General features: G+C 37.0%; 1 long non-coding RNA gene across 1 annotated transcript in view; it reads left to right on the top strand.

Moving 5' to 3' along the window:
* Nucleotides 1–15326, top strand: part of LOC119624908 (uncharacterized) — a 65270-nt gene extending 49944 nt beyond the window's left edge. Inside the window, exon 4 of the long non-coding RNA XR_012093715.1 lies at nucleotides 15010–15326. This is a non-coding gene — a long non-coding RNA (uncharacterized lncRNA). The remainder of the gene's footprint in view (nucleotides 1–15009) is intronic.
* The last annotated feature ends 5154 nt before the right edge of the window (nucleotides 15327–20480 follow it).

The following is a 20480-nucleotide window of genomic DNA, read 5'->3' as shown; positions in this document are numbered from 1 at the left end:
ATCTTTCCCAGTGAAGATGCAGAAGGTTTCCACCACCTCAATGAAGATGCAAAATAATTTATAATGTTTCTTCATGGCCCTCTGCAGCAAATCTTACCCCCCATTCTAGGCAGCTGATGATCTGATTTCTATCATACATTAGTTTTGCCTTTCCTAGAACTTCACGTAACTGGAATAATTCTCTGCCGTCGTTTTTTTGTCTAGCTTCTTTCATTCAGTGTAATGCTTAAAAAATTTACTTATATTGTTGGATGACTGTGTTCCTCTTCATTGCTGAGTAGTATTCCATTGCACGAAAAAAAAAAAAATGTTTTACATTCAACTGTTGATGGAGTTTGTTTCCAGGTTTTGGTTATTATGAACAAACCTGCTATAAACATATTTGGATATAAGATTTTGTGAATGTTTTCTCTGCTCATTTTAACACTGTAGGAGTAAAATTGTCATGTCTTATAGTAAGCATATGATTCATTTTATTAAAAACTGCTACACTCTTCTGACAGCAAAGTCGAATGTTTCAATTGCTTCACCTCCTCACCAACACTTGGTATTGTCAGTCATTTAATTTTAGTTATCCTAGTAGGTCTGAGGTCATATATTGTTTGAATTCACATTCCCTGCTACCTAACAATGTCGGGCATTTTTCTATGTGCTTACTGTCCATTTGAATTCATTGATTTGTGAGTTCTCTGTATAAATCTCTTTGCCTGTTTGTGTTGGGCTATTTTCTTCTTTTTATTGAGTTGTAAACATTCTTTATATAGTCCGATTTCAAATCCCTTATCAGATGTATGTGGCAAGTATTTTCTTCCAGTCTGCATACTGTCTTCTCATTTTCTCAATGACGTCTTATGAAGAAAAGATTTTACTTTTGATGACGTCCAACTAAACACTTTTCTCTTTTATTTTCTAGTTATTTTATAAGAAAGCTTTGCCAGCTCCAAAGGCCCAAAGATTTTCTCCTGTTTGTTTTTAGAAGTTTAACAATTTTAGCTTTTATGTTTAGATATGAACCATTACTAATTAATTTTGGCATAAGATATGAGGCAAAGAGCAAAGCTAATTTTTTCATCTGAATAACCGATTGTTCCAACGCCAGTTTTTGAAAAGTCTATCTACTCTTCTTTTGGAAGTGAACACCTTTGTCGGAATTAATTGGCCATAAGTGTGCAAGGGCTGGTTCAATACTGTTTTTAATGGATTTATATGCTTATCTGTATAAACATCACACTGTTTTGATTATTGTATTTTTAAAGTAAATTTTGAACTCAAGAAACGTGTTACCCAACTTTAATCGTTTTGTAAAAATTGTTTAACTACTTTAGATCCTTTGTATTTCCATATTACTTTTAGACACATTTTCTTAATTTTTATGAAAAGCTCTGCTGTGGTTTTAAGAGATGTTGTTTTGGATTTATTTATCTATTTGGGGAGAATGTACATCTTAATGCTATTGAGTCTTCTACTCTGTGAATATATATTTCCAATTATTTATATCCCCTTTAATTTTGCTCAGCAATGTCTATCAGTTTTTATTGTAGAAGTCTTAATTTTATTCCTGTTAATTGGTTTTGTTTCTCTTGTAAGTGGTATATTTTTAAATTTTATTTTCTAACTGTTTGTTGCTAATGTATAAAAATGATTAATTTTTATAAATTGTCCTTGTATCTGATAAATACTAGTATCTCACTCTGTGTGTACGTGTGTGTGCGTGTGTGTTTGTGTGTATGTGTGTTTGTGTGGACTTCTTGGGATGTTCTACATAGATAATTATGTCATCTGGAAATAGAAACAGTTATATTTCTTCTTTTCAGTCTTTATGCATGCTTTTTTCTTGTTTCATTGCGTTGGCCAGGATTCCACTCTAATGCCTAACCAAAATGATGAGAAGGGGCATCCTTATTTCTTTCTCAATTTTAGAGGGAATGCACTCAGTATGATAGCTGTACTTTTTTGTAGAGGTCCCTTTTCATATTAAGGATATTATCTGCTATTTCTAATTGCTATGAATCTTTTTCCTAAATGTATGCTTTATTGCAACTAAGATTTGAACCCACTATTAATTGGAATCTATGTAGCTTTTGTGTTTACACACAAGTTGTTTGTGGTCTGGATTTTAAAGCAAAATATTTTAAGAAAAAATATTGTTTATAATGTGCTGCTGCCCCTATCTGTTCAGATATGGGAAAAGGGTAAGAAGCATCTCATTAGTATTAGACATATCAAGCAAGAAATATCTTCCCCAAAGGAACTGTTTGTATTTCAAGAATTGTATTCCTCCAAACAAGATAATAGTTGCTTACCTTTACATAATACTTCACAGTTTACCTGAGAGTTGTTACCCGTAAGATCTCATTTGATCCTTAAAGCCTCTGAGATAACTTTAATTATTATTATTATTTTTTACTATAGTCATTCTACCGTGGAAGAAATAGGGGTCAGACAGATTAAATGAAACATTTTTGTAGATATGTAATGTTAACATAGGAGTTTCACTTCTGTGCACAACTTTGTGCTAGTCAAACCTTCCAGTTGGTTGTAGGAACAAAATGGTTGCTAAGGATGGTGACAAGGAATCTCTTCGTTCTTAAGAGCAATTCTATTTCCTCAGAGATAATTTAGGATTTATGTGACAAAATCTGAAACATAGAATCCCTTTAAATAAATGTTTACCTAGGCTGTAAACTCATCGTGTAATAAATTTAAGTGACTAAATGACAGGGTGATTCTTAGTCTCTTGGGCTTGCCTCTGTCCATAGCTCAGTGCGTGGCACTTAGATCACAGTAAAAATGTGTGGATTGGCAGTCGGGTGCGGTGGCTCACCCCTGTAATCCCAGCACTTTGGGAAGCCAAGGCGGGTGGATCACGAGGTCAGGAGTTCGAGACCAGCCTGGACAACATGGTGAAACCCCATCTCTACTAAAAAAAAAAAAAAAAAAATATATATATATATATATATAGCTGAGCGTGGCAGCAGGCGCCTGTAATCCCAACTACTCGGGAGGCTGAGGTAGGAGAATCGCTTGAAAATGGAAGGCGGAAGTTGCAGTGAGTCGAGATGGAGCCACGGCACTCCCTCCTGGGCAAGAAGAGCGAAACTCCGTCTCAAACAAACAAACAAACAAACAAACAAAAAACATGTGTGGGTTGGCAGCCTGTAATACTACCCCTGCTTCTGCTGCTTCTGAAATGAAGTATTCAACTTAAATTCTAACAACATGTATTTGAATCTCATAATTACTTTTCATACTGCAAAAGTAAATAACAAAAGGTAATTTTGCTCTTCAGGAGTCACATTCTACTTCTAACATTTCTTCATATCTATCCTCTACCGAATTCTAAAAAACAAAACAAAACAAAACAAAAAAAGATATAGAGCAATTAGTATCTATTTATACTTTACTTAAAGGACAAACATATGCTTTAGATTTCTGTGACTCAAATTTTGATTCATTAAAATTTATAAGGTACACCTGAAGAGGGAGAATCTAAGATTTTAATTGTGAACCATGACACAGTCGTAACTACTCAGTATTGTAATGGTCTCTGTTTAATCTTTCTTCCCTGCTAGACTGAAAACTCACTGCAGGCCATAGCTGTCTTGCTCCCAGCAACTGAACTGGGTTCCTACCATCATACCTAACACCTGCTAGCACTGAATATATATTTGGTGAAGAATGAATGAGTGCCAAAACTGAAAGCTACCAGCTCAAGTTCTGAATGAAACTACTTGTGCTTTTTCAATTTAATGCCAGAAGAGTTTGAATACAAGAACACATGCTGGGGAGCAGGACATTTTTTTCTATTAGATGCTTTGTTTATCCCTACATCTTTTAGACAGACGGAGGGAATGTGCTCCAGGAAGGAGAGTGGGATGCTGGGTGTCAAGTCTCCAGGGTTTAATTCCCAACTCTGAATTTCACCAGCTTCAAGGCCTTGGGCAAGTCACTTAACCTCTGTTCCAAACAGAAATAATACCACCTCCTCCCAAGAGCACACCAAGGCAAGTTTGATTGATGGCTGAGCTCTTGGAGCCTTTGATGAAATGTGCTGAATGTCTGCCAAGTATTACTACTGCTAATAATAATAATGTTTTTCTAACACAGTCCCACGGAGCAAAATAAATCGGTAACAAGGGACACATTGCTCCATCGAAGCAAATTGTGACCGATTCTTTTTGAAAGAAGGATGATAGGCTTTGTTCCACAATGGTATCATTTTCTGCAATCTGTTCTCTCCTTATTTATAAGTAGAACTAGTTTTCAAATGTCTACGTGAGATGTTTATTCTTCTTTAGAAAGGAGCAATGAAGGGGAAAGATTTGAACTAAATACAAATGCAGTCATATTATGGAAATGTCATGTTTTGGGTGTAGGTTAATCAATTTATAAAAAATAAACAGATGATTAGTAAGGTAGAAATGTAGTTATTTGTTATTTCATCAGCTACATCGTTTCACTGTATCCAAAAAGAAAATCTAAGGAAACTCTAATCCATCAATTTAGTTTTCGAACATCTATTTCTTGAAATAGAAATATTATTCTGTATTATTTAGAAACTTTGTTATTTTTTGTTAACAATATCAAATATAATTTTAAAATAAAATCGATGTTTTTTTGGTTAAAAAAATACATATTCACTCTAGACCACTGGGACAAAGATATAAACAAATGAAAAAAAATCAGAATCTTACTACAGCGTACTAATTAAAAGTGTATTCTCTGTGTAGACTGCCAGGGTTCAACCCCATGTCTGCCATTTTCAGTTTGACCAAGCTTCTTCATTTGTGCATAGCTCAACTTCCTTATCTTCTCAGTGGGACAGTACTGCCTGTCTTCCAGGTGTTGTGGAAAGTTTATTAAACAGTGCACGTGAAGCACTTAGAAGACTGCCTGGCAGAGATACCATTGTTAAATAAGCTATTACTGCTATATTTAATCACTCATAATCTCTAAATTTACAGATGATTTTAAGTCCTCTTTATTAATAAAAATTAAATATTAAGATATAGCTTTAAAAAAAAACTTGAGATCATACAACACAAACCATTTTTAACCTGCTTTTCCTCACTTAGTATATTACAAGGATTGTCTTATGTCATTAGACATTTTTCTACATTATGATACAGCCATTTAGAACTGCATAATATTCTACTGATTGATTTCTCTTAACCTAAAAAAACACCTTATTGTCAGCCATTTACAGTGTGTTCAGTTTTTGTTTTTATAAAGAATATGGTGATGACCATAATTTTGTGCATCTCAGCATCTTTTAAATTATAGCTTTGGGATAGATTTGTCAAATAGAAATTTCAAGGAGCAAAGGATATACATATTTCAAAGCTTTTGCTATTAAATTATCCTCCAAAAAGGTTGAGACAATAGCGTATATGTCATAATAATTTAATATTGTCCTTTTAAGTTTACATAAACATATTGTTTATCCCTGTGTGAGCCATGCCTGAGATACTCTCTTATTGGAAGTTTGGAGACAGAGAAATAAATGAAGAGAGAGTCCAATAGATTGAAAGAGTGTAGATTACTTCTGCATTTTTCCAGGATTGATCTCTACCTAGAAAAAACATATAGATGGGCATCTCAGAAGATTTATAAATGTTGGTTAAAAATATAGTAAGCATATGCTCTGCTTATTTTCTCTATTTAGAATAATTTGTTTTCAAGTTTCTGTTATTTTCTTCTATTTTATGCTACATAGTATTACGGCCATTTTGAAATAGCTATATTCTGGCGTGGTTTTTATTACATTCTTATAATTTACTTATTTTAAGAAATCAGTTAACAGAAAGTCAAGTTCTTTGATATTTTTTAAAGTTTTATTTGATATTTAATTGATGAATAATAATTGTACAAATTAATAGGGCACAGTGTCATGTTTGGATATATGTATACATTTATATCTCAGTAAGATGGACATCTTTAAAGAGATCCTGATGCAGATAAATGAGGCTTCTGGCATACTTTAGGAAATGGATGTCTGATTCTCCTCACTAAGTCACACTTGCCCAAAACTTGTCCCCTTCACCTTCTTAGCCTTGCTTTTTTTCTCTGAACTACCCTCTAGAAGGAAGACAATCCCTTTTAAACTAAGAGAATATTCACTGTATCCGGAAAAAAAAAAAAAAAAAAAAAAAGGCCATCTTTGAGTTCAGTTTAGTGGCAGGAGAAAAGAGAATGGAGACTTAGTTATTGGAATGAAAATCTTCCCCTTGATGTTAATGTATCTAGTACTTATTGATAACAGGAACATGTTTCATGTATTGTGATGAATAGTGTACATCTAAATTCTACATATAAAGCTGTAATTTCATTGAGAGGCTCTAGTGACATTGAAAAATGGTGTCACTGGTAAGCTGAGCTTGAATTACAACTTTAATTATTTACACTTGGATCTACATTATTCCTATATTATACCTGTCATAGTACTATCTTGTCCTGGGCCTGCCAAAAGGACCATGATGATAATTTATTCCATCAGTGGGTCAGGTAGAACAGCATAGCTGCATCAGTCAACCACTTCATACAGAGATGAGAGTAACACAGGAACTGGATAGAGCATGAAGGCTAGAATTTACATAGAAGCTGCTTTGCAAATCCTCTCACCTAGCAGAAAGGGAGTTTCCTGGGGGTCTCCAGAGAGTAGCTTCTCTAACCTGTTAACCTCTTAAAAGTAGAACACTATTTTCATTATTCTTCGTCTATATATTTAGCTGTCTCTCTTACTATTGTTTGACTTACCTATGAGATTACTTTGATAAAAACGGGGAATCCAGAAGATTTATTTTAGATGTTTTTATTGTGAACTTATGTGTTCCTATGAGCAGACCCCAGTCTCTTTTAACAAAATCACCTTGTTTGTGACTTGTCTTACATTAAAGATAGGAATTACATTACATTACAGGAAAATGTAATGTAGTTTGAGCACATAAAGGTGTAAGAGATTTTGGATTCATTCCATTTATCTAGTATTTCATTTAAAGGAAATCTTCAGGTTAAGATTATTAAGTTATTCATTAAAGAATAATCGTATGGCAAGAAGGAAATTAAAACTAACATTATAACATGAGTCTGTAAATCACAGACCTCCATGCCACATAATGGTATTATTAGGAACTAATCCAACTTGACAGGTATGTTTACATACCTTTTCAAACAGTCGCTCATGAAGAAGAAGAAAGATGGCATGGGAAGGGCTTTAACTGCACATCAATCACAACAATTATCCAAGATCCCCATGGAACCCAAGTATTTCATGTGGCAGCCTGAATGAAGAGAAGTTTCTCTAGCAAAAAAGGGAGATACCAATCATATGCAAATGATTCCATCAGTTACATGTCAGTGGGAAATATTTTGAAATCAGCTTATACTGTACAATTCCAATAATTACAGATTACACACGATTATACACACACACACAAACACACACGATTTCAGCTGATCAATAAGTAGTCTTAGAAAAAGAGCACATAAGACTAGTCTGTTTTCTTGAGAAAGAGTATAACAGAGGGAGAGCCTAGAGAGGAAAACACAAAAATAAAAATAGTAATTGAGTTGGGTATTACTGGTTATTATTGATTATTGATACTTAATTATTTCCAAAAGAAAGAACAATTCCTATTTGTGTGTGTCCTAACAATGAAGAAAAAATATATCCCATCAATCTAACCTCCTATCAGGCCAGTAAACATTTTAAAAACAGAACAGATAATCTAAAGATGTGTTTTATAAGCTTTGTATCTACCCATACATTTTTCTTTAGAAATAAGATATGGTTTATTTGATGAAGGCCCTACACAAAACTCCAAACTTATAGAAAACATCATACTTCTGTACGGTATCTTAGAGTTTCTAAAGTACTGTCAAGAAAAAATGTAAAAATATTACACATGATTTACATTTTTACTAAAATATGCTGGAAAAGTTATTTTTTATAATTACTGTGGATTTATTTTCTAAATTGAATTTAAAAGTCTCCAGTCTATAAAGTAAGATAAGTCTTACAGACATGCAAGAAGAAAAATCAACATTAGCTCTAGGTAGTCAATGTGATTGATTGTCCATACTACAAACATTATAATGTTGAACAAATGGCTAAGTAGCCTTTACCCACATTATTTACATTTAATAACTGGGAAAAATATTAGCAAAGTCCTTGGGATTTACTAAACAATTCCCTATCCACCCTCTCAGTCTTTTAATATTAAGGCAGTTCTTTAAAAGCCAAGGCTAAAATGTTGGCCTAGCCTCATTTTCCCGTGCGGGAGCTCCCATAGACAGGTGTTTGTGGCCTTTCCCTACTTGCTTAGTGACTTACTTCTTCTTATGGGATTTTCTGGCTGGCAAGCTGGAAAAGCACACAGAGTAATTCCAGCTTCTCTTTGTGAAGCTACCTGCCCATAGAAAGTCTACATTCTGCTCTGTCGTGCTAGGCTTCTTGGGTCAGGAGGCTTCTACAGGGATGTCCTGTGGTGGCCCAGCTCACTGTGACAGTGAGGCTAAGTATAAATCTGAGTGAAGAGTTAGAAAAATACAAACCTAAGCCATATCTGCAGCTTAGCTTTTATCAGTAAGAAAGCTAATATTTTGATGGTCATCTGCTTCCTGTGGCTATGGAGCGTTATTTATTTATTGAGTGTTTCAAGAGAAGAAAGGAATGATGCACTGTTTATTAACCTTGAAAGATGGATGCGGAATAACATGTGTTGGTCTTTGCTCATGGGGATGCGGCTAAGAGACAGAAGCATTTAATAGTTTGCAGATCCAGGTATTCTAGAATTGAGTCCTGGCATTTTGAGGCAGCCTCTGTGTGGCTGTTATTCCAGTGGCGTGGCTGTTTATTAGTTGGGACAGACCCAAGCAAGCTGGCTGCCCAGGTCTGTGTGTGCATGTTGTTGTTGCTGCCCATGATTTCACAGAGGCAATTAGGCCAAGCCTTGCAGGTGAGACCCAGAAAAAGATAAACATATCTTGAAAAAAGGGAATTCTTTTCTCAGATATCACTGTGAAGACTTTTTAGGCACTGGATTTAGGAAATAATCTTAGCTGCTGCTTCTTTTTTTTTTTTTTTTTCCTTCCAGACCTTCAAGCTAGGACTTTAAATTTCAAAAGTCGTTAAGTTCCATTCAAGCAACGGAGTTTCATAGCAGGCATTGATAGGAATCTGAGTTAATTTTTTTCCTGACCTGCCTTTAATGCAAAGGAGGTGAACTATGCAGGGGCCCACCCCCTGTATCATGTGGTTTGTTTCAAAAGAACTCTGTCCCTACATATTATCTACAGTTGACTCTGGTTCATCAACAAATAGCCCCCAGTAGTGGAGTCCTTATTAAATAAGGAATAGACTAACTTTGCATGAAGTAGAAGAGAAGCATCCCAGTGAAATATATTCAAACCCAAAAGCTCAGAAGGCAAATTAAAAGGTGTGTGCCAGGAATACTCAGTTCTCAGGAACCAAGTTTGCTCAGGTAACAAGGAGGAACTGGATTGTTTTTTATTTTATTTATTTATTTATTTATGAAACAGAATCTCGCTCTGTCACCCAGGCTAGAGTGCTGTGGTACAATCTCAGCTTACCCCAACTTTCGCCTCTCACGTTCAAGCCATTCTCCTGCCTCAGCCTCCCCAGTAGTTGGAATTACAGGTGTCCGCCACCACATCTGACTAATTTTTGTATTTTTAGTAGATACGGGGTTTCACCATGTTGGCCATGCTGGTTTCAAACTCTTGACCTCAAATGATCAGCCGGCCCCAGCCTCCCAAAGTTCTGGGATTACAGGCGTGAGCCATCCCACCCGGCCTGGGTTGGTTTTTAAAACTATCAGAACATGATCATTGGAGAGTGAAAAAAAAAAAAAAAAAAAGGAAGGAAGTTTGGTTAAGTGGGGGAAGACAGAGATTTTCTTAGGAGCAAGGTTAAGCTTTTAGAGAAGAGAATAAGCCAATATGAGCAAGGAAAAGAAACCTTGGCAGCCAGGCTGGGCAAATAAGACAGGAGAAAGGTCATGAACCCAGGTTTAGCTGTCCTTGCAGATAGGATTAGAGAAGAGTATTTTGGTTGTTACTTGATCAGGAAGGGTGATTGAAGTTCAAAGAAAACTACAAGAGGAATGGCAGCGAGATCTCCAGAAGCTCACTGGAATGATTCTCCCAGAGGGAGCCCTCGATCCAGAAAACCAAGGGGAGGCATACCATTAAAGCTGCAAATAATCATCCTCCTAAGGCTTAAGTCAACTGTCAATGAGTGGTTTTATAAAAGTTGGATATGTATCAGAGGAGAAGACTAGAGTACCATGTTTAAGGCATTAGTAGGTGCATTTGAAGATCCTATAGTGATTGCAGGTAGTAAAATCTTTCCTGAGATAAAATGCTTGAGAACTGTATGGCTAAGGGAAGGCACAGGGAAGACAGGGTCTAATACCTGTTAATATACATTATATACTAATTTTAGAATTTCACATAAGAGCTCATTTAATATTTACAGTAATTTCAGAAGGGAGAGACTATTAATATTACCATTGTACAGATAAGAAAATTAAGGCATGGCAATGTAAGTGATTTTCTCAAAGATATATAACTAGTAAATGAAGTAGCTAGAATTCAAATTCATGTGGCCCAGCTCCAGCATCTAGGCTCTTGAGAACTATAATTTACTGTCAGTCTTATGTTGAAGGTTAGTGCTGGATTAGGTCATCTGATGAGAGGATGCTTTCTAGGTGTGATTACCCAACACAGGATGGGGTGGGGAGAGTAGACACATTTGTTTGAAAAGTGGGGTTTTTTGGCAGACTCACAGTTCATTAAATTCACATTTCTTCTAGGACAGACAGACTGGTGACAGTTGAGCAAGGGTAAATCTAGAGGAATATGTTAGAAAAATAAATGTCTGAAAAGAAAAGTGGAAGTTCCAGACAACAGGATGAGGTTTTTGGGTGGTACTACAAAGAAAGTGCTTTTAATTGTAAGAACACAACTGGGTCTCCCTGAAACAAATCAGAAGAAAAAGGGAACAACAGAGACACATTGTAGTACTCCAGAAAAAGTGACAGTAGAAGAAAACATTTTTGCTGACATTAAAGTTTCTCAGATATTCACAACCTGAAGAGACAAGGGGCTGGGGAAGAACAGGCTCTGGGAAATAGTGTGTGGCAAAATGTTGGGTCTGACCAGGCCTTGAGGGACACAGATTCTCAAACTCCAGCAACAGTTTTGTTCAGCAATCCGCTAGGGTGAAGCAAAATAAATGTTTCAGGCAAAACAAAGCAAATTTTGTTTTGAAATGAAACCTAAGAAGCAGAATTCAGGGGCCTTATTCATGAACAGTAGCAGCAAGAAATGCTAGCTCAGAAAAATAGGCCATACGATTAGACAGAAGCCACGGTGGGTTCATTGCTGGGCTGCCAACAGCAAAGAGTTCAAAGGGTAGCACAATGAGATTTTAAATAGATGAGAAAGAAAGGCAGCCCAAAGAAGGCTTGGGAAATTTCTAAATTTTGCAACAAAGCAGTGATATCTCAAATGCTACTCTCTGACAGAGGAAGCTGTACATAGGTGCATTCCTCTCCTCCCTACATGATCAATATCTGTATCTAACTCTCAATGAGAGAGTTCTCCCAAATGACTGCATGTTCATGAACCATAATTTCATGTGATTGTACTAGACTTATGGGCAATGAGACCACTGAATACTACTGAGTTTATTCTGATACCTGTCACAAGGATCTAGATTTTTACTAAGTACTGCTCTCTAGGAAAAATGTTTTATTTAGATAACTGCCTCAAAGACCTAGAAATTAGCTTGAGTTTCAGATGAGATCGGGTGCGCTCAGGGTGGTGTGGCCATAGACAAATTTGCTTGAGTTTCAAACTTTCATGGGTGTAGAACTAGTGCCAGGGTAATTTTTATACCCTTAGCTTTGGTCAGTGAGGCGCATTTTCATAGAGTAGGAAAGGAAGTAGAAAAGAAGTAATTGGAGGTAAGCAGCTCAAAACAACAGTGGTGGCTTCCCATGGCTTCTGTGATTTTTTTTGAGAATTACCCACCTGGCTGAGGCTGGGATCATTTTTTGTGACTTCCTGGTGAGTGCTACACTTTGAGATTTCCTGAAAGAGGTATTCGGATCTTAATCCATCAGTTCTTCAAATGATTATATAAACTTCTAATTCCATATAATAAATATCTCTTTAATCAAGCTAACCTGGAGTAGCTTCTGTTTTCTGATCAAACCCTTATTGATATTGCTAGTTTCAAAATAACTCAAATTCTGATCCTAGGGAAAATGTATAAATGTATTCCCATAGAATATAGCCAAGATTGCAAGTAGCTACAAAAAAAAAAAAAAAAAAAAAAAAAAAAAAATCTACTCAGGTATCACAGTGACCTGCCGGTGACTAAGAATGAACAGAATAAGAAAATTTGATGATGGGGTAGCTTTTGGAATTTAACAAATTTCTTTTGAACTTAAGAAGTCTGGATTTATCTTTTTTTCCCTTGTTGAGAATTTTTGATCTTTGATTTATTTAGAAAGCTCCAAACTTTAATGTTTCATCATTTCTTCCTAAGAATTGATAAAAGTATCATGATTAAGTTTGAGATATTTTTATGTAGAGATTGAGTATCCCTTATTTAAAATGCTTGGGACCAGAAGTGTTTTGAATTTCCAATGTTTTCAGAGTCTAGAATATTTGAATATACACAATGAATTACCTTGGGGATGGGACCGAAGTTTAAACACAAAATTTATTGATTTTTTATCTATTATATGCACATAGCCTGGAGGCAGTTTCATACAATACCTTTTTAATAATTGTGTTCAAGAAACAATGTTTGTGAACACTGAACTATCAGAGAGCAAAGGCGCCACTATCTCAGCCACCCCTGTGGACAATCTGTGGTTGTTTGTCATCACCATGATTCCTGATTCTGAATTTATATGTTACAGATAAGCAATCACTTTTTTATACATATTCAGACATAAGCACTTAACAGAAAAAAAAAAAAAAAAAAAAAAAAAACCACGTACCATTAGTGCGGTGAAGAAATAATGTGCTTAGGTTAGCCAAGAAGTACAGTGGCATCACCAGAACACCCAGATCAGCTGTTAAACAATAGCAACAACAAACAGCAGCAGGCTTTCATTCTCTACCTACGATGCTGTGTTTTACTTGAAGGTTACTGTACACCAGATTTTATTTTTTTAAGTGAGAAGAAGCATCAGAAGCAGGTGATGGACAAGGAAGTGGGCCCTCTAGCGATAAGGAGGCATTCTGCTGAAAAATGTTTCCTCCAGAGCCATCTGCCTCATTAACAATGGTTTTTATCTTAGAAGTTTCTCTTTGATTTTATGAACTGATATAATACGTTATTTTGTTATAATGCATGTTGCTCTGGTCTTTCAATGATCCCATCACACATTTTTACCATGTCATCTATAGGCACTTTTTCTGCAGTGTTAACAATGCTATCTTCATTGTCACTATTATCACAAACACCTTGATTCAGAGCAATTTCAGGTATTTCATCATTGGTCAATGAATGAACAATTGGAGCCTCATTATTGATGTTAAAAACTTCTTTGATCATCACTTCTTTCAGCTTACTGATGGACTCTGAAGGTATATTTTTTGCATATATAAAAAGATCAGACATCATTTTTTTCTCACTTGACATGCAGAATCCTTCAAAGCCACCACCTTGTTCATCATTATCACTGAACCTAGTCTCAGGCCAGAGACTGTGCCAGGCATGTATAACTGTGTCTTTAGTCATGGTGTTCCAGGCATTGACTGTAGCATATATGGCATGCCTCATGCTAAACTCTTGAAAACCTTCCACACTCATGTCTCTGTGTGAACAGACTGCTAGCCTGCTGTTCAAGAAAGTGTTTTTATATTTATTCTTCGTTGATCTAAGGATACCCTGGTTATGTGGCTAAATTAATAAAATCACATTTGGGGGAAATTACACTCATGGATCCACTCATTCAATACATGATCGAGATCTTCATTTTTAGCTTTATGCAGTGTTTTCTATTTTTCATTAACTTCTTGAACTCTTGGCCTCCCAAAGTGCTAGGATTACAGATGTGAGTCATCATGCTCAGACTATTTTTCGTTAACTTCTGTTTATCACTTTTAGCATAGAGCTTCAACAGTTTATCCTTCTGTTTCTTTAGGCTATATATGGTGGTTATTCCAACACCATACTCTTTTGTAAGATGTTTTATATGTACATCACTATCCAGTTTCTCCAAAAGCTTGACTTCCTGTGCTATAGAAACATAAATACTCTCTCTTTTTCTTAATACTGTTAGCTATAGGCATATATTCAGACCTTTTGACATTTTAAACATTATCTTTATACCACAGAACAGAGAATAAGCGTGAAAACACCATGACTAATGCACACAGGCCTTGGCCCAAAATGGGGCATGGTGGAAAACCTGCTGTTAGCACATCTAGCCTACATAGGTGCCATTTTATTACACTTTTTGGGTGTGCTTACATGGGGGAGTCTGGGTGTGCATGGAAAAGATGTATCTTCTGGGTATTAAAGTTTAATTGCCCGCAGAGGTCCCCCAGGAAAGTACACAAAGAAAGAGTAGTGCCAATGTGGTAGGGTAGGTAACTTACCCACAATAAGTTATCGGATTTACTTCCCCTAGTGGATGTCCTTCACCTCAGCTGACTATCCAACTCAAACCAGAGAAGGTAAGTTGTGGAAGGCGGTGATTTCTCAAATGCCACACTCTGAAAGAAGAGACCATGCATAGGTGAATTCATAGGCCTCACGCTTCCATGGCTTTGTGTTTCCCTGAAGGGATTTTCACTAGAATAACACTCTGGACCTCTATTCCACATCTGCTTTCACTCATCCAGATCACTCGTCTAGACTTTTCTCACTTATTCTGCCCCCTTTATAGAGGAAATATGAAGTACCTTACTGGTGAGTGTGGGTAAAGAAATGCTTCTGAGCTCTTTCTTTTTTCTCCGCAGGTCTAAAGAATCCTTCATGTGATAAGCTTGTTGGAGCAGTGCGGACCCCAATGAGATCTGCAGTCACTTAGTTCTGCATGCAACTGAGTAGCATGTACCCCAATACATATTAGGAAGCCCACTGTGGCCAACCGTCTAAACCAGGTCTTTAATACATTTTGTCAGGAACATGAGTAATAAATTTTTCTCCATGATTAGTTTTGAACTTAGCAAGGAAAGTAGTACCACGAGATAAGATTATTTTCTTCAAAAAGAAAACATCTTGCAAGCATCAACCTTTCCTATACTCTTAATAAAACTATCTGGTTCAGTTTTGAGATATTGACTAGAAGCATCGTTCCTCAAATTCTTTTTTACTATAAGTCACACTAAGAAACATATTTTACATTGTGACCTAGTATACATACACAGCAATTTTCATAAAGTCATTTTTATTATGTGCATTATCTCTGATAGTCTCTGTTCTATTTCATGTTATAAAAATAATGGTCATGGTCCCTAAATAAATTTCCTGACCTGACCTGGTAATAAATCGCAAGTCACAGTTGCAAAATGCTAGACTAAGCCACATGCAGAAAACTGAAACTGGACCACTTCCTTACACCTTATACAAAAATTAACTCAAGATGGATTAAAGACTTAAATGTAAAACCCAAAACCATAAAACACCTAGAATAAAACCTACGCAATACCATCCAGACCATAGACATGGTTAGAGACTTCATGATGAAAATCCCAAAAGCAACTGCAACAAAAGCCAAAATTGATAAATGGGATCTAACTAAAGAGCTTCTGCACAGCAAAAGAAGCTATTATCAAAGTGAACAGGCAACCTACAGAATGGGAAAAAATTTTTGCACTCTGCCCATCTGTCAAAGATCTAATATCCAGAATCTACAAAGAACTTAAACAAATGTACAAGAAAAAAACAACCCCATCAAAAAGTGGGCAAAGCATATGAACAGACGCTTCTCTAATGAAGACATTTATGCGGCTAACAAACATATGAAAAAAAGCTCAACATCACTGATCATTAAAGAAATGCAAATCAAAACCATAATGAGATACCATCCCATACCAGTCAGAATAGCAATCATTAAGAAGTCAAGAAATAATAGATGCTGTCTAGGCTGTGGAGAAATAGAAATGCTTTTACACTGTCGGTGGGAATGTAAATTAGTTCAACCATTGTGGAAGACAGTGTGGCGATTCCTCAAGGATCTAGAATCAGAAATACAATTTGACCAAGCAATCCCATTACTGGGTATACACCTAAAGGTATATAAATTATTCTACTATAAAGACACATGCACATGAACATTTATTGCAGCACTACTTATAATAGGAAAGACTTGGAACCAACCCAAATGCCCCTCAATGATAGACTGGATAAAGAAAATGTGGTACATATACACCATGGAATACTATGCAACCATTAAAAGGAATGAGATCATGTCTTTTGCAGGGACATGGATGAAGCTGAAAACCAGAAATATATTTTTAATAATTAATTAACACAGGAACAGAAAACCAAACACTGCATGTTCCCACTCGTAAGTGGAAGTTGAACAATGAGAACACATGGACACAGGGAGGGGAACAACACACACCAGGGCGAGTCACAGGGTGGAGGCAGAGAGGAGGGAAAACATTAGGACAAATAGCTAACGCATGCAGGGCTTAAAACCTAAATGACAGGTTGATAGGTGCAGCAAACCACCATGGCACACATATACCTGTGTAACAAACCTACACATTCTGCACTTGTTCCCAGAATTTACAGTAAAATAAAAAATAAAAATAAAGAAAAATGCTAGACTACAGTATAATATGTCCAGGTACTAGGAAAGAACAGACTTTGAAAACAACTTCTAGACAGAGGTGTTACATAAGAGAAAATGTCATTTTTATTTTCTTCAAACATCTGTAATGAGTTGTTTTGCTTCCCAAGAGAGCAAACACTGTATGAACCTCAGATGTGAGGCTTCTTAGGAAGCTGATGACAATTCTGAATTTTGTATGTTATTTGTCTGCTGGGTTCATGAAATATCCAGAACATTGTCATTTGCTCCTGGTCACATGTCAAATATTGCTTAAGAGTTGCAGATCAGGGGGTGTTCCAAGATGGCTGAATAGGAGCAGCTCCGGTCTGCAGCTCCCAGCATGACTGATGTGGAAGACGGGTGATTTCTGCATTTCCAACTGAGGTACCTGGTTGGACAGTGGGTGCAGTCCATGGAGGGCGAGCTGAAACAGGGTGGGGCATCGTCTTACCTGGGAAGTGCAAGGGGTTGGGGGATTTCCCTTTCCTAGCCAGGGAAGTGCTGACAGACTACATGGAAAAACGAGAAACTCCCCGCCCAAATACTGAGCTTTTCCCAAGGTCTTAGCAACTGGCAGACAAGATGATTCTCTCCTGTGCCCGGCTTAGCAGGTCCCACAACCACAGAGCCTTACTCACTGCTAGTGCAGCAGTCTGAGATCAATTTGCGAGGTGGCAGCCTGGCTGGGGGAGGGGCATCTGCCATTGCTGAGACTTGAGTAGGTAAACAAAGTGGCCGGGAAGCTTGAACTGGGAGGAGCCCACCGCAGCTCAGCATAGGCCTCTATAGACTCCATCTCTGTGAGCAGGGCATAGCTGAAAAAAAGGCAGCAGACAGCTTCTGTGGACTTAATCAACCTTGTCTGACAGCTCTGAAGAGAGCATTGATTCTCCCAGCACAGTGGTTGAGCTCTGAGAACAGACAGATTGCCATCTCAAGTGGGTCCCTGACCCCCATGTAGCCTAACTGGGAGACACCTTCCAGTAGGGGCCGAATGACACCTCATATAGGCAGCTGCCTCTCTGGGACGAAGCTTCCAGAGGAAGGATCAGGCAGCAATATTTGCTGTTCTGCAGCCTCCACTGGTGATACCCAGGCAAACAAGGTCTGGAGTGGACCTCCAGCAAACTCCAAAAACCTGCAGCTGAGGGGCCTGACTGTTAGAAGGAAAACTAACAATCAGAAAGGAATAGCATCAACATCAACAAAAAGGTCATCTACACCAAAACCCTATCTGTAGGTCACCAACATCAAAGAACAAAGGTAGATAAAACCACAAAGATGGGGAGAAACCAGAGCAGAAAAGCTGGAAATTCTAAAAATCAGAGTACTTCTTCTCCTTCAAAGGATAGCAGCTCCTCACCAGCAACAGAACAAAGCTGGATGGCGAATGACTTTGATGAGTTGACAGAAGTAGGCTTCAGAAGGTCAGTAATAACAAACTTCTCCAAGCCAAAGGAGGATGTTTGACCCCTTGTCAAGGAAGGTAAAAACCTTGAAAAAAGACTGGACGAATGGCTAAGTAGAATAAACAGCACAGAGAAGACCACAAATGACCTGATGGAGCAGAAAACCATGGCATGAGAACATTTTGATGCATGCACAAGCTTCAATAGCCTATTTGATTAAGTGGAAGAAAGGGTATCAGTGATTGAAAATCAAATTAATGAAATAAATTGAGCAGACAAGGTTAGAGAAAAAAGAGTAAAAAGAAACAAACAAAGCCTCCAAGAAATATGGGACTATTGAAAAGACCAAATCTACGTCTGATTGGTGTACCTGAAAGTGATGGGGAGAATGGAACTAAGTTGGAAAACACTCTTCAGGGTATTATCCAGGAGAACTTCCACAATCTAGAAAGATGGGCCAACATTCAAATTCAGGAAATACGTAGAACACCACGAAGATACTCCTCAAGAAGAGTATCCCCAAGACATATAATTGTAAGATTCACCAAGGTTGAAATGAAGGAAAAAATATCAAGGGCAGCCAGAGAGAAATGCTGAGTTACCCACAAAGGGAAGTCCATCAGACTAACAGCAGATCTCTCAGCAGAAACCCTACAAGCCAGAAGAGAGTGGGGGCCAATATTCAACATTCATAAAGAAAATAATTTTCAACCCAGAATTTCATCTCCAGCCAAACTAAGCTTGATAAGTGAAGGAGAAATAAAATCCTTAACAGACAAACAAATGCTGAGAGATTTTGTCACCACCCGGCCTGCCGTACAAGAGCTCCTGAAGGAAGTACTAAACATGGAAAGAAACAACCAGTCCAGCCACTGCAAAAACATGCCAAATTATAAAGACCATTGATGCTAAGAAGAACTGCATCAATTAATGGGCAAAATAACCAGCGAACATCATAATGACAGGATCAAATTCGCACATAACAATATTAGTCTTAAATGTGAATGGGCTAAATGCTCATTAAAAGATACAGACTGGAAAATTGAATAAAGAGTCAAGACCCATCAGTTTGCTGTATTCAGGAGACCCATCTCACATGCAGAGACACACACACACTCAAAATAAGGGGATGGAGGAAGATCTACCAAGCAAATGGAGAACAAAAAAAAGCAGGGTTTGCAATCCTAGTCTCTGATAAAACAGACTTTAAACCAACAAAAATCAAAATAGACAAAGAAGGCCATTACATAATTGTAAAGGGATCAATTCAACAAGAAGAACTAACTATCCTAAATATATATGCACCCAATACAGGAGCACCCAGATTCATAAAGCAAGGCCTTAGAGACCTACAAAGAGACTTAGACTCCCACACAATAATAATGGGAGACTTTAACACCCCACTGTCAATATTAGACAGATCAACAAGACAGAAGGTTAACAAGGATATCCAGGACCTGAACTCAGCTCCACAACAAGCAGACTTAATAGACATCTAAAGAACTGTCCACCACAAATCAACAGAATATACATTCTTCTCAGCACCACATCACACTTATTCTAAAATTGATCACATAATTGGAAGTAAAGCACCCCTCAGCAAATGTAAAAGAATGGAAATCACAACAAGCTGTCTCTCAGACCACAGTGCAATCAAATTAGAACTCAGGATTAAGAAACTCACTCAAAACTGCACAACTACAAGGAAACTGAACAACCTGCTCCTGAATGACTACTGGGTAAATAATGAAATGAAGGCAGAAATAAAGATGATCTTTGAAACTAATGAGAACAAATACACAACATACCAGAATCTCTGGGACACATTTGAAGCAGTGTGTAGAGGGAAATTTATGGCACTAAATGCCCACAAGAAAAAGCAGGAAAGATCTAAAATCGACATGCTAACATCACAATTAAAAGAACTAGAGCAGCAAGAGCAAACAAATTCAACAGCTAGCAGAAGGCAAGAAATAACTAAGATAAGAGCAGAACTAAAAGAGATGGAGACACACACAAAAAAAACCTTCAAAAAATCAATGAATCCAGGAACTGCTTTTTGAAAAGATCAACAAAATTGATAGACCACTAGCAAGACTAATAAAGAAGAAAAGAGAAAAGAATCAAATAGATGCAATAAAAAAAAATGATAAAGGGGATATCACCACTGATCCCACAGAAATACAAACTACCATCAGAGATTATTATAAACACCTTTATGCAAATAAACTAGAAAATC

The sequence above is a fragment of the Chlorocebus sabaeus genome, chromosome 8 (assembly GCF_047675955.1).
Source record: "Chlorocebus sabaeus isolate Y175 chromosome 8, mChlSab1.0.hap1, whole genome shotgun sequence".
NCBI lineage: Eukaryota > Metazoa > Chordata > Mammalia > Primates > Cercopithecidae > Chlorocebus > Chlorocebus sabaeus.
This window is presented reverse-complemented; position numbering and strand designations above follow the sequence as displayed.